The sequence below is a fragment of the Rhinoderma darwinii genome, chromosome 4, assembly GCF_050947455.1.
Source record: "Rhinoderma darwinii isolate aRhiDar2 chromosome 4, aRhiDar2.hap1, whole genome shotgun sequence".
Taxonomy (NCBI): domain Eukaryota; kingdom Metazoa; phylum Chordata; class Amphibia; order Anura; family Rhinodermatidae; genus Rhinoderma; species Rhinoderma darwinii.
Window position 1 is genome coordinate 171,869,072 of NC_134690.1, and position 13,780 is coordinate 171,882,851.

A 13,780-nucleotide genomic window follows, 5' to 3' on the forward strand; every position below is an offset into this window, starting at 1 on the left:
TTACATTGTAAACAACACAACACCAGATGGCGAAGCAAAGCCAGAACCGGTTTCAGCACACCATGCCGAACCAAGCATTGTGCCAAAACCCATCGCCCCAGCAGCATCGGTAAACAATTCAAGGTCAGCATTGGAAATAGGAGGCGCCCTCCAACACGTACGACCATTATAATCCTCTAAGAAGGTACGCCAGATGCGTAAAGGGGCAGTGCGTGCACCGGACTTTAATGTAAAATTAGCCCATGAGTGCCCTGGACTATAAGAAGAGCCCAGCCCCTTCCTCGAATGCCTGAGCATTGTTGTCATACCCAAAGTTTGTCTATGCAAATGGTATGCTAGTGTTTTCCAGTTCCCAGTGTTTCTCGTACCTGTATCCTGTATCCCGTGCTATCCTGGTCAAGTGCCGTGCTGAGCTGTAGTCATGCTGTGCTGCATACCACGCCTGTCCTGCTACACCACGCCTGACGTCTGCCTGTTGCCTAGTCCCAGCTGAGCCTGCCTTGCTACTGTCCGAGCTGCTACAGGTACACTATACGAACTATAGACTGTGACCTGCGCCCTATTGGCCAGCTGCCATACCGTCAAAGCTGTACGGCCCAGTGGGTCCACGAACCCAACGTGACAGTACGCTCAGGGAGTGGACCCTGTTGGTCGATCCAAGACCAAGATGACGTCACAAGCGATGCGGACGGATATGCTGGACCTCCGGTTTCGACAGGACCAACTCCTCCATGCTGTAATGATGGGGGTAGGGAAACAGACAAGTGAGCCCTAATCTACCCGCCACTCAGTCCCTGCCTACTTGCAACGACCCGCCCTAGGCGACGGGGTACAACTGGGCGATGGTCCCTACGCTCAGTAAGTGCATGACAGACAAACAGACAAGGGTACACAGAAGCTAAAGGAAAAGGGGCAGTTGCCCACGGCAACACCGTGAGCAATAAGAGTGGTGAACGAGCCGAGTCAAACCAGGAGTGTACGAGGTACCAAACGCAGAGCAGGAGAGTAGTGAACAAGCCGAGTCAAACCAGGAGTGTACGAGGTACCAAACGCAGAGCAGGAGAGTAGTCAGTAAGCCAGGGTCAGAATGAAGCAGGGTCAAATAGTTCAGAAGCTGCAGTAGGGCCATGAAACCAAACGAGAAGAATCACAAGCAAGGAGGAACAGGAAAGGCAGGTATAAATAGACAGAGGGCGGGAGCTAGCTCCGTCTGGCCAGGCTGTGATAGGCTCTCCAACTCCTAAGCCTGCCATCCTGAGTGTTGGAAGATGGAGTCAGTCTCACAGACATAGAAGCAGGTGCAGACTGATTACCTATGGGCGTTGACACAGAAGCTGTGCCTGGCAGATCCTTTACAGTACCCCCCCTTTTATGAGGGGCCACCGGACCCTTTATAGGTGGACCTGGTTTATTGGGGAAACGAAGGTGGAACCTCCTGACCAATACCCCAGCGTGAACATCCCGGGCGGGTACTCAAGTCCTCTCCTCAGGCCTGTATCCTCTCCAATGGATCAGGTACTGGAGGGAGCCTTGGACCATCTTGCTGTCCACAATCTTGGCCACCTCGAATTCCACCCCCTCAGGGGTGAGAACGGGGACAGGAGGTTTCCTCAAGGGAGCCAAGGACGGGGAGCAGCGTTTAAGGAGGGAAGCATGAAACACGTCGTGTACTCGAAAAGATGGGGGCAACTCCAGTCGGAAGGAGACAGGATTGAGGACTTCAATGACCTTGTATGGCCCTATAAACCGGGGAGCAAACTTCTTGGACGGGACCTTAAGGCGCAAGTTCTTAGACGATAGCCACACCAGATCCCCGACCCTAAACAAGGGGTTAGCAGAACGTCTTCTATCTGCCTGAGTTTTTTGTATGCTCTGGGACGCCTCTAGGTTCTTCTGAACCTGGGCCAAGACTGTGCAAAGTTCCCGATGAACAACCTCTACCTCGGGATTGTTGGAACTACCAGGTGAAACGGAGGAGAACCGTGGATTAAACCCAAAATTACAGAAAAAGGGGGAGACCCCTGACGAGTTACTGACCCGGTTATTAAGGGAAAATTCGGTGAGGGGAATGAATGATCATATTGACAGTCAGAGATAAAACACCTTAAATATTGTTCTAGAGACTGATTAGTCCTCTCAGTTTGGTCATTAGTTTCAGGATGGAAGGCAGAGGAGAAGGACAGATCAATCTCCAACTTTTTACAGAAGGCTCTCCAAAACAATGAAACAAATTGTACCCCTCTGTCCGAAACAATATTGACAGGGACCCCATGGAGACGCAGGATGTGTTTGACAAACAAGGTAGCTAACGTCTTAGCATTGGGTAGTTTCTTGAGGGGCACAAAGTGGCACATATTACTGAAGCGGTCTACTACAACCCACACCACCGACTTGCCTTGAGATGGAGGCAAATCGGTGATAAAATCCATGGAGATATGGGTCCAAGGTCTCTGGGGAATGGGCAAAGAACGTAGTCGGGACCTGGGAGTCTTGGACCTAGCACAAACCTCACAAGCGGCGGCGTAGGCCTTAACGTCTTTAGGCAACCCAGGCCACCAATAGTTTCTGGCAATGAGGTGCTTGGTACCCAGGATGCCTGGATGACCAGATAGTGCGGAGTCATGATTTTCCCTAAGTACCCTTAGCCGGAATTGCAGGGGAACAAACAGCTTGTTCTCAGGAAGGTTCCCGGGAGCTCAACCTTGATCAGTCGCAATTTCAGAGACTAAATCAGAATCAATAGAGGAAATGATTATACCTGGAGGCAAAATACAAGCAGGATCTTCCTCCAAAGGAGGGCTGGCCATGAAGCTACGCGACAGTGCATCAGCCTTAATATTTTTAGACCCAGCCCTATAGGTAACCAAAAAGTTGAATCTGGTAAAAAATAACGCCCATCGAGCTTGTCTCGGGTTTAGCCTCCGGGCAGATTCTAGGAAAACCCGATTCTTGTGGTCGGTAAGGACCGTTACCTGGTGCCTAGCCCCCTCCAGGAAGTGGCGCCACTCTTCAAATGCCCATTTAATGGCTAAGAGTTCGCGGTTGCCAATATCATAGTTACTCTCAGTGGGCGAAAACTTCCTGGAGAAGTAGGCACAGGGACGGAGATGGGTGAGGGACCTGGTACCCTGGGACAAGACAGCCCCCACTCCCACCTCGGATGCATCAACCTCCACGATAAATGGCTCCATTTGGTTGGGCTGAACCAGCACCGGGGCCGAGATAAAGCACTTCTTAAGGAAGTCAAAAGCCTGGACAGCCTCAGGAGGCCAGTGGAGGAGATCAGCACCTTTGCGAGTGAGGTCCGTAAGAGGCTTAGCGATGACCAAGAAGTTAGCAATAAATCTCCTGTAATAATTAGGGAACCCCAAGAAGCACTGTAACGCCTTTAGGGAGGCAGGTTGGACCCATTCGGCCACAGCCTGGACCTTGGCGGGGTCCATGCGGAATTCATGAGGAGTGAGGATTTGACCCAAAAATGGTATCTCCTGCACCCCAAACACACATTTTTCGGTCTTCGCAAACAGTTTGTTTTCCCGAAGGACCTGGAGCACCTTCCTGACATGCTCAATGTGGGAGGACCAGTCCTTGGAAAACACAAGTATGTCATCAAGGTACACTACAAGAAATACCCCCAGGTAATCTCTTAAAATCTCATTTATGAAATTCTGGCAGACCACGGGGGCATTACACAACCCAAAGGGCATGACGAGGTATTCGAAATGACCTTCGGGCGTGTTAAACGCAGTCTTCCACTCATCACCCTCTTTGATGAGGATAAGGTTATACGCCCCCGTAGATCAAACTTAGAGAACCATTGGGCCCCCTGAACCCTGATTAAAGAGATCAGGCATCAAAGGAAGGGGATACTGGTTCCTTACAGTGACCTTATTCAAGTTACGGTAGTCAATGCATGGCCTAAGACCACCATCCTTCTTCCCTACGAAGAAGAAGCCAGCACCTACCGGAGAAGTAGAGGGGCGAATGTAACCCTTGGCCAGGCATTCCTGGATATACTCTCTAGTGGCTTCACGTTCGGGACAAGAGAGATTAAATATCCTACCCTTAGGGAGCTTAGCTCCTGGTACCAAATCGATAGCGCAATCGTATTCTCTATGAGAAGGTAACACTTCGGAGGCCTCCTTAGAGAAAACATCAGCGAAGTCCTGAACAAACTCAGGTAGCGTGTTCACCTCCTCAGGGGGAGAAATAGAATTAACAGAAAAACATGACGTCAAGCATTCATTACCCCATTTGGTAAGCTCCCCAGTATTCCAGTCAAACGTGGGATTATACAACTGCAACCAGGGAAGGCCTAAAACCAAATCGGACGATAATCCCTGCATCAACAGTACAGAGCACTGCTCCAAATGCATGGAGCCAACAAGGAGTTCAAAAACAGGGGTATGCTGTGTAAAATAACCATTAGCAAGAGGAGTGGAGTCGATACCCACTACCGGGACAGGTTTAGGCAAATCAATCAAAGGCATAGCTAGAGACATAGCAAATTCCACAGACATGATATTAGCAGAAGACCCTGAATCCACGAAGGCACTGCCGGTAGCAGACCTACCACCAAAAGAGACCTGAAAGGGAAGCAAGATTTTATTACGTTTCATATTTACGGGAAATACCTGTGCGCCCAAGTGACCTCCCCGATGATCACTTAGGCGCGGAAGTTTTCCGGCTGCTTATTCTTACGCCTAGGACAGGTGTTCACTTGATGCTTGTCATCCCCACAATAGAAGCAGAGACCATTCTTCCTGCGGAACTCTCTACGTTGTCGGGGGGACACGGAGGCCCCAAGTTGCATAGGTACCTCCGAGTCTTCCGTGGAAGAGTGAAGCAACGGGACCTCGGGAGGCATCATGGGGGAGTCAGAGGGGAAAACACAAAAACGTTCAAGTTGTCGTTCCCTGGGACGTCGGTCAAGTCGTACCGCTAAAGCCATAACCTGGTCTAGGGAGTCAGAAGAGGGATAGCTAACTAGCAGGTCTTTCAGGGCGTTCGACAGACCTAACCTAAACTGGCACCTTAAGGCAGGGTCATTCCACCGAGAAGCTACGCACCACTTCCTAAAGTCAGAACAATACTCCTCAACAGGTCTCTTACCCTGACGTAAGGTCACCAGCTGACTCTCGGCAAAGGCAGTCCTGTCAGTCTCGTCATAAATGAGTCCGAGAGCAGAAAAGAAAAGATCAACGGAGGAAAGTTCAGGGGCGTCAGGAGCCAAGGAGAAGGCCCATTCTTGGGGCCCTTCCAGGAGCCGGGACATAATTATACCCACCCGCTGGCTCTCAGAACCTGAGGAGTGAGGCTTTAAACGAAAATAGAGCCTACAACTCTCCCGAAAGGAGAGAAAAGTCTTCCGGTCCCCTGAGAACCGGTCAGGCAACTTGAGGTGGGGTTCAAGAGGTGAGGTGAGGGGCACTACCATGGTAGCGTCAGGCTGGTTGACCCTCTGAGCCAGGGCCTGGACCTGGAGGGAGAGACCCTGCATTTGCTGAGCCAGGGTCTCAAGGGGGTACATAGTAGTGTGAGGGACCAGGGTAGACTAGGTATATGGGCTTGTGATTATGTAATGATGGGGGTAGGGAAACAGACAAGTGAGCCCTAATCTACCCGCCACTCAGTCCCTGTCTACTTGCAACGACCCGCCCTTGGCGACGGGGTACAACTGGGCGACGGTCCCTACGCTCAGTAAGTGCACGACAGACAAACAGACAAGGGTGTACAGAAGCTAAGGGAAAAGGGGCAGTTGCCCACGGCAACACCGTGAGCAACAAGAGTGGTGACCGAGCCGAGTCAAACCAGGAGTGTACGAGGTACCAAACGCAGAGCAGGAGAGTAGTGAACAAGCCGAGTCAAACCAGGAGTGTACGAGGTACCAAGCGCAGAGCAGGAGAGTAGTCAGTAAGCAAGGGTCAGAATGAAGCAGGGTCAAATAGTTCAGAAGCTGCAGCAGGGCCAGGAAACCAAACGAGCAGAATCACAAGCAAGGAGGAACAGGAAAGGCAGGTATAAATAGACAGAGGGCGGGAGCTAGCTCCGTCTGGCCAGGCTGTGATAGGTTCTCCCACTTCTAAGCCTGCCATCCTGAGTGGTGGAGGATGGAGTCAGTCTCACAGACATAGAAGCAGGTGCAGACTGATTACCTATGGGCGTTGACACAGAAGCTGTGCCTGGCAGATCCTTTACACATGCCTTGAACATTTTTGCACGTCAGCAGGGGGCACAAGCTGTCGTTCCTCCTGCTACACCTCCTGGCAGTGTTGATCCCCGTTTTTCTTGGCCACTTCCTGACCGCTATGATGGAGACGCAGGTACCTGTCGTGGATTTTTGAACCAGTGCCAGATCCACTTCAGTCTGTATGCAAGTGCATTTTCGTCTGATGGCGCAAGGGTCGCTTTCATCATCTCTCTCCTCACTGGCAAGGCCCTTGCATGGGTGAATCCTATCTGGGAGAGACACGGACCAGCGACTCGTGACTTCCAGGGCTGCCCCTGGACTTTTCGCATGGTGTTTGAGGAGCCTGGACGAGTCTCATCTGCAGTGGCTTCCTTGCTAAACCTACGCCAGGGAGACACCTCTGTGGGCGAGTACACCATCCACTTCCGCACCCTGGCGGGAGAACTGTTGTGGAGCAATGAGGCCCTGGTGGCTACATTCTGGCAGGGACTGTCTCCTAAGATTAAGGATGAACTTGCCGCTCGAGATCTGCCGCCTACCCTGGATAACCTCATCCTTCTGTCTGCCCGGATTGATATGAGGATCCGAGAACGGCTCCAAGAAGTTCGTGGGGTTTACTCACCTTCCGACGCCCGCAGCCATGGATCTGTGAGCGCTGGTCCCCATCTCTTTCCTAGGAGACACCAGCGCTCACTTCCGCTCCCATCTGCTGTGTCCCGGGCCAGCGCGCGCACAGAGGAAGTCATCATCATCATCATCAACTGCCATGATTTCCTGGTCTATAAGAAGGCCCCAGGCCTTCTGATCCTTGCCTGAGCGTTGTTAGTTTTCCCAGTCTGTCTTGCAAATGGTCCCTTAGTGTTTCCCATTCCAGTTGTTACCCGTGCCCTGTTACCTGTTCCTGTATCCCATGCTGTTCTTGTTCCTGTGCCTATTAGTGTCAGAGTTGTGTCACGTCCTGTGTAATCTGCCACGTCCAGAGGAATTCGCCATGTTTGGCGATACCTGCTGCACCCACCTCCATCTGTGCCAGAGCTGCGGCCACCGTCTGGACAATCCAGGTACCCTTGTGCAGGACTTTGTATTCTGGGGTTCCTGTTGCTCCCTGCTACAGTGGTGCGGCCTAGTGGGTCCACTAACCTGCTCCGTGACAATAGGTCGGTTAATAAATGTTAATAAATGTTGTTTGATGCTTTAAACCTCACCGACTGTGAGGGATAAGACACAAAATCTGTATCTTGTGTGGGGATAAGAGCAACTGGCAGCTCCCAGTGCTCCGAGACAGCTAGAAAATGGTTGACGCAGGGCCGAGAAGGTGCAATACGAGGTAATCTAACTGATAAAGGGGTTGGCATTGATGAATGCCACCGGACGGGACATGATCTTGTTCTCCTGGATGTCAGGAGTAATAAATCACTCCAGGAATGTGCTTCAACCCAACATGTACTTCAAATATGTGGGTTTAAAAAATATATGTGGTTGCCACCCAAGAGAAGAGGAGTATGTACCCTAGCCAGACTACAATCAGCTACTTAGATAGAGATATATTGTGTTTAAACTTGTAATATGTTTGATTGCAAAAGTATCAGCAGTTAACAAAACAGCACAGGATATTAAAGTGCATGTGGTCTAGACCACCCACCACCCAAAGAACTGAGGAGTAGGAAACATTCAGAGTCACCTGCTTACATGACACTGAATGCTTCCATACCTGATAAAGTTAATTTGTGAAGCTGTAGCACGACACCAAGGTGGATGATATTGCCAGAATTGTAAAACCTGTAATTCCCTAAATCTACAGGTGTGTACAGTATGTAATGCTGTATACTCACCTATTGCTAGACATGTATACTGAGTACCCATCCAATGAAGAATGGCACACGGTGCCCTGATTCAAGGGAGCTGATCAGAATGTAGCTGTTGAATGTGCATTCTAATACATGGCTAATCAAATTTATGTTCAAAAGAAGGGAATTGTCAAAGATATTTTAATATCTTTATAAAATGTGAACCTAAAGTTGCTCAACATAATGGACAGTTGTAACTCTGAAACAGCCTACACCGGGGGATGAGTATTCTATTCCAAGACTTCTGGTATATGACCCAATGACCTTGTATTCAGCTGATACAAAGGCTGACATGACAAAACCTAATGACACTTGCATTCCATTTTGCTAAATATATACACTAAGATAAGCTTGGAATTCTGTATTTTACCATATGTGGTATGTATATGTGTAAGTATGAGGGTAACACCTACTCTCATTTCATTATAAATAAAGATACATCTGCCCCCCATGGCAGAGACTGTTTCAACACTGACGCTGCGTGCCATGGTCTCTCTCCGGCCGGCCGGCCTCTCTCAGATCCACCAGTGAGGGAGCATTCATTAATTTGGAACTCATAGACAAATGCAGATAATGTCCAACGTTAACGGACAACGTAAATTCTGCAGAGACATTACATGGCCTGTTGTTATAAACAGCAGCCATCTTTACTTTATAACTTTCTAATTTTACACTATAACCATTTCCCCGTTTGTCGTAAGTATACGACATTTTGCGGGAAGCACTGGCTTTCCATGATGTATACTTACGATAAATGTCGGGAAGGGGTTAAAGTCCAAACTTGGCTTTATTGCAGTCCAAAAACAAACAAGTCCTTATCCACCTTACAAGACTTGCAGCATATAAGCCAAACAAACACCTTGCCCATCTGGGCACTAACTAAACCGCAGGTTTCCTCACCTATTATAAATCAGAATTACAGTATTCCTTGGATCAGGCTTTACACACTATCCTTGTGTGGATTCCAAGGCTCTGACCCTCTCTGCACTAACTACAGAGCTTTTATGGCTCAGTAACAAGCCCAGTAGCTTCACCTGAGCTAACTAGGCTAGGGGTAACACCTCTACTGTAGTAAGGAAGGGAATGACGAATCCCACTACCAATTCTACTTGCCATTCCATAGAGATCTAGTCCCAAAACACACATTTAACAAAAGTACCAGCAAACTAGTTTTGCTAAAGAATCCAAGCTTTCCTTAATTCCTTTAGTGTGATACACATAGCATCCAGTACTTCTTCTATTGGGCTTGGTATACACTTGGTATAAATTTAGAATGAATTTATTTTCTTCGTTTGAAAAGAGTCATATCTTCATTCCTCAAGTCTTTCCGAGTTTACCCCGCCTCCTTACTCTTGATTGACAGCTCCTCGCCTTCCCCCAGCATACAAAATCCTGTGCTTGTGCATTGATGTCCTTTTCTGCTGTGTGCGTACAACGGGACACCGGATTATTGCGATTAAAGACGCAAAATGTTTTCAGACCGTTATTTACAGTCGGAGAAGGAGTTTAGGAGCGGGGATAACGGCAATGAACTTTTTATAGCAGCGGCCAGTGAGGGATAAGTAAAGTTCAATAGGTGAAATGTTGGTGACAGGTTCCCTTTAAGTTCATCCAGTTGGCGGACCATGATGTTAACCAGGGAGGAAGCTCAAGTGTCCACCTCTAGGGGCCCATAGACTTCAAAGTGGGTGAAGCTTTGAAAAAAGCTATGATGGCAAAAGGGCAAACATCTTGAGTAGGGCCCATGTTTACTGTAGATGACGTACACTTAAGCAGTGGGTCCGCCTCCAAAAATGTATATGGCTGTCGCCAAATTGTCCAGGCATTCTATCGTACCAGGCTTCAATATTACCATACTTTGTGTGCGCTTTAAAGGACTTATTCTGCTGGGAAGGGCCAGGGGCTATTCTCTTTTTACAAACAATGTGGTCTGTTATTTGATGTCCTCCATAAGCGGACTGCAGCCGCTGTTTACATTTATCTCACACAGACAGTGTGGTTTCAGAGTCAGCGTTCTGACACTGTATTAAGACGATACACACGGTTTAGTGATACCAGTAGAATACTATCGGGACATTCAGATCACATTGGGTATTTTAATTCTGACTGTGTGCTTAATATTAACAGGTTCCCGACCGCTGGCTGTATTTTTAGCGATCGCGTGCACACAGCTCTATCAGCCATGGGCACTGGGCAGAATGTCAGGGGCCAATCTTTTGGCCCCTGAACATGTGATCGCTGTGACAACCGATCACAGCGATCACATGCATTTGTACGTATAAAACAGTGTGCACGCGATCGCGTGCACACAGCCCTGTGCCCACGCTGTTACCAGCAGCTCTGGGCACTGGGCAGAGTATCAGGGACCAATCTGATGGTCCCTGAACATGTGGTCGCTGTGAAAACCTATCACAGCGACCACATTTGTTTTATTTTGACTTTTCTGGCATCAAATCTCCTGCCTCTTTTCTTCTCCTCAAATATTGTTTCAGTGTGAGGAGAAGAAGAGACTCGAGAGAATTGCTGCCAAAAGAATAGAGTTACAAAAAAATACAGTTACACTATAAAACATTCTTTGTATAGATAGATTTCTATCTATCTATACAATCTATCTATCCATCTATCTTTTTTTCTATCTACCTTTCTTTCTTTTATTCTATTAGAATAGGCAGGTAGGGAGTATATAATTATATATATATCCACATATATATAATATATATAGCAATAGCGGTTTATTTTTTGTTAGCGGTAGTGTAGATATATATACCAGTTAGTTTGTGTGTTTTATAAGAAAAAAAAAAAAATTTGTTTAGTTAGTGTTAGTGACGTTATGGCGAGGAAGTTGTTTAGCGCTGAGGAGGCATACGCCATGCTGTGGTCTGAGTCGGAGACCGCATCAGAGATGGCATCAGAGATGGAACCTGTTTTGGGCAGTGACGATGATAGCGTCACTTCAGGTTCATCTTCAGGGGACGTTGTCCCTGATGCAGTTGAAACTGCAGAACATGAAAGCGCAGGGCCAAGTAGCGCTGTAGCACGGGACAGCCTGGTCCCTCCAGTCTAGGCTCTTGTATGGGCACCTGCCCCATCTTTTGGGCCTAGAATCCACGGATTTACTGCCACTCCTGGCATAACCGTGGACAATACAAATTTTGTCCAAATGCATTACTTCCATTTATTTATAACGGACGACATCCTAAATCTGATTGTCCACGAAACGAATTTATATACCTTCATCCAACCATGCCAGACATTGGACGCCCACCAATTTGCAGGAATTAAAAAAAAATTTGGGGCTCACCCTAAATATGGGTATTGTCAAAAAGCCCTCCATTAGGTCTTACTGGTCAACAAGACCCGCCCAAGCCACCCCAGTATATTCTGCAGTAATGCCCAGGTCTCGTTATGAGACAATAATGAGGTTCCTCCACTTCAACGACAACGCACAGGCCCCCCCCCCCAAGTACCGATGCAAACCGGGATCGGTTGTTCAAAATTAGACCACTGATAAATTCCCTGAATAATTTATTTCTGCAACTCTACACCCCTGAGCAGAATGTAAGCGTGGACGAATCCCTCCTCAACTTCCATGGAAGACTTAGCTTTCGCCAATATCTACCTTCCAAAAGGGTAAGATATGGCGTTAAGCTTTATAAACTGTGCGAAAGCGGGTCAGGATATACCACCCCCTTCAGGATTTATGAAGGGCGGGACAGCACAATAAATGTTCCTGGATGCCCCCCTGATCTTTCCACCAGCAGTAAGATCGTGTGGGAGATAATGCAGCCTCTGCTTCACAAGGGGTACCACCTGTACTGTGATAATTTTTATTCGAGTGTGCCCCTGTTTAGGCATTTGCATGCTGCAAGGACTGGGGCATGTGGTACCATGCACAAAAATCGAATTGGTTTTCCACAGCAATTAGTGGGGAAGCGCATGTTAAAGGGGGACTCTTATGCATCTGAGGAATTGCTGGCGGTCAAGTTCAGGGATCGCAAAGACGTGTATGTGCTAAGCACGATTCATACCGCAGGAACAGTGGCAGTGAGGGAAAGGGGGGCAACATCGGACAAGCACAAACCAGTGAGCATGTCCGAATATAACAAGTACATGGGGGGGGGGGGTGGATTTGAGCGACCAGGTTTTACAGCCCTATTTAGTGAAGTGAAAAAAAAAACCTGGTACAAAAAAGTGGCCATTTATCTGTTACAGGTGGCAATCCACAATTCATTTGTGCTCTACAAAAAAAAACAGAGGCAGAGACACATACCTGGATTTCCAGGAGAAAATTATTGAAGGCCTCATTTTTGATGTTCAGGACACCAGAGAATGCCCCCAGTCTGAGGATGTCACGCGACTGACTGAAAGACACTTCATCAGTCGGATTCCCCCAACACCAACCAGAAGCAACCCCCAGAAAAAGAGCCGCGTCTGCAGAAAAGACGGGCACCGCAAAGATTCCCGATATTTCTGTCCCTCATGTCCCTCGCAACCAGGCCTGTGCATTGAGCCATGTTTTAAAAAATACCACACTGTTCTGAATTATTAGATTTTAGTTAATTAGTTGAAAATATATTTGCTCTACATTACTTTTTTATTTTTCCCCTGATTTTACTCCAATTGTGATGGAGGGAATGGGTGGGGGGTGGATGTCATGTTTGCTTATTTTCTAAAGATCATCTGCTGGAGAGCTCCATTTGCATAAACCTGCAATTTATTATTTTAGAAAACCCAAAAAAATAAATTCCCATTATACCCCTAGATGAATATTTTGGGATTTCTGCTTCAAGAGCAGATATTTTGGAAGTGTTATAGAAACTCTGTTGAGTTTTGTAAAACCAGCTTTGAAAAAAAGCGATTTGTGAAATAATCTTCTTCTATCCTCCGCCCTCCTACATCTCTATGTGATAATAAGGCCCACATATTTGGTATCCCCATGCACAGGAGAAGTGGCAGAATGTGAAAGGAGATGAATTTTGTCCGTGGTCTATACTGTGTGTGAAAAATGCTGGCATAAACTGACGCATTTGCTAAAAAATTGCTAATTTTATTTTGATCCATCTTATTCAAGAAACTTTCAGAAGAAAACTGGACTGTCTAAAAATATGATAAACCCCTTGAAGAAAACCTTGTGGGGTCTACTTGTGTGAATGAAGTCATTTATGGGGTGATTCTAATCTTTCAGCAGCATTACACCCCCCAGATTACAGTATGCTGCTATAAATCAAATGCAAAATTCCTGGACCGAAAAGGCCAAAAAGCCTACTTTTATGCCAAGCCCTGGCACATGCCTGCACAGTGAATAAGGCACACATATTTGGTATCCCCATGCACGGGAGAAGTGGAAGAATGTGAAAGGAGATTAATTTTGTCCGTGGTCCATACTGTGTGTGAAAAATGCTAGCATAAACTGATGCAATTGCTAAATTCTTGCATTTTTTTCCAATTTTGCCAACTTTAGAGAAAAAAATAAAAATGATATATACTGACAAATGCCACTAAAACAAAGCCCTAACTGTCCTTCAACCCCTTAACGCTCAGTGACGTACTATTACGTCATGGAAAGCACCCTGTTCGCGCTCCATGACGGAATAGTACGTCTCGGGAGTAACGGCCGTTTCGGCCGTCCTCCCGACACATACAGGAGCTGTGACAGCTGCTGTCTCGTACAGCAGCTGTCACAGCTCCTACAGCGGGGACCGATCGCTGTGTCCCCGCTGATTAACCCCTTAAAAGCCGCGTT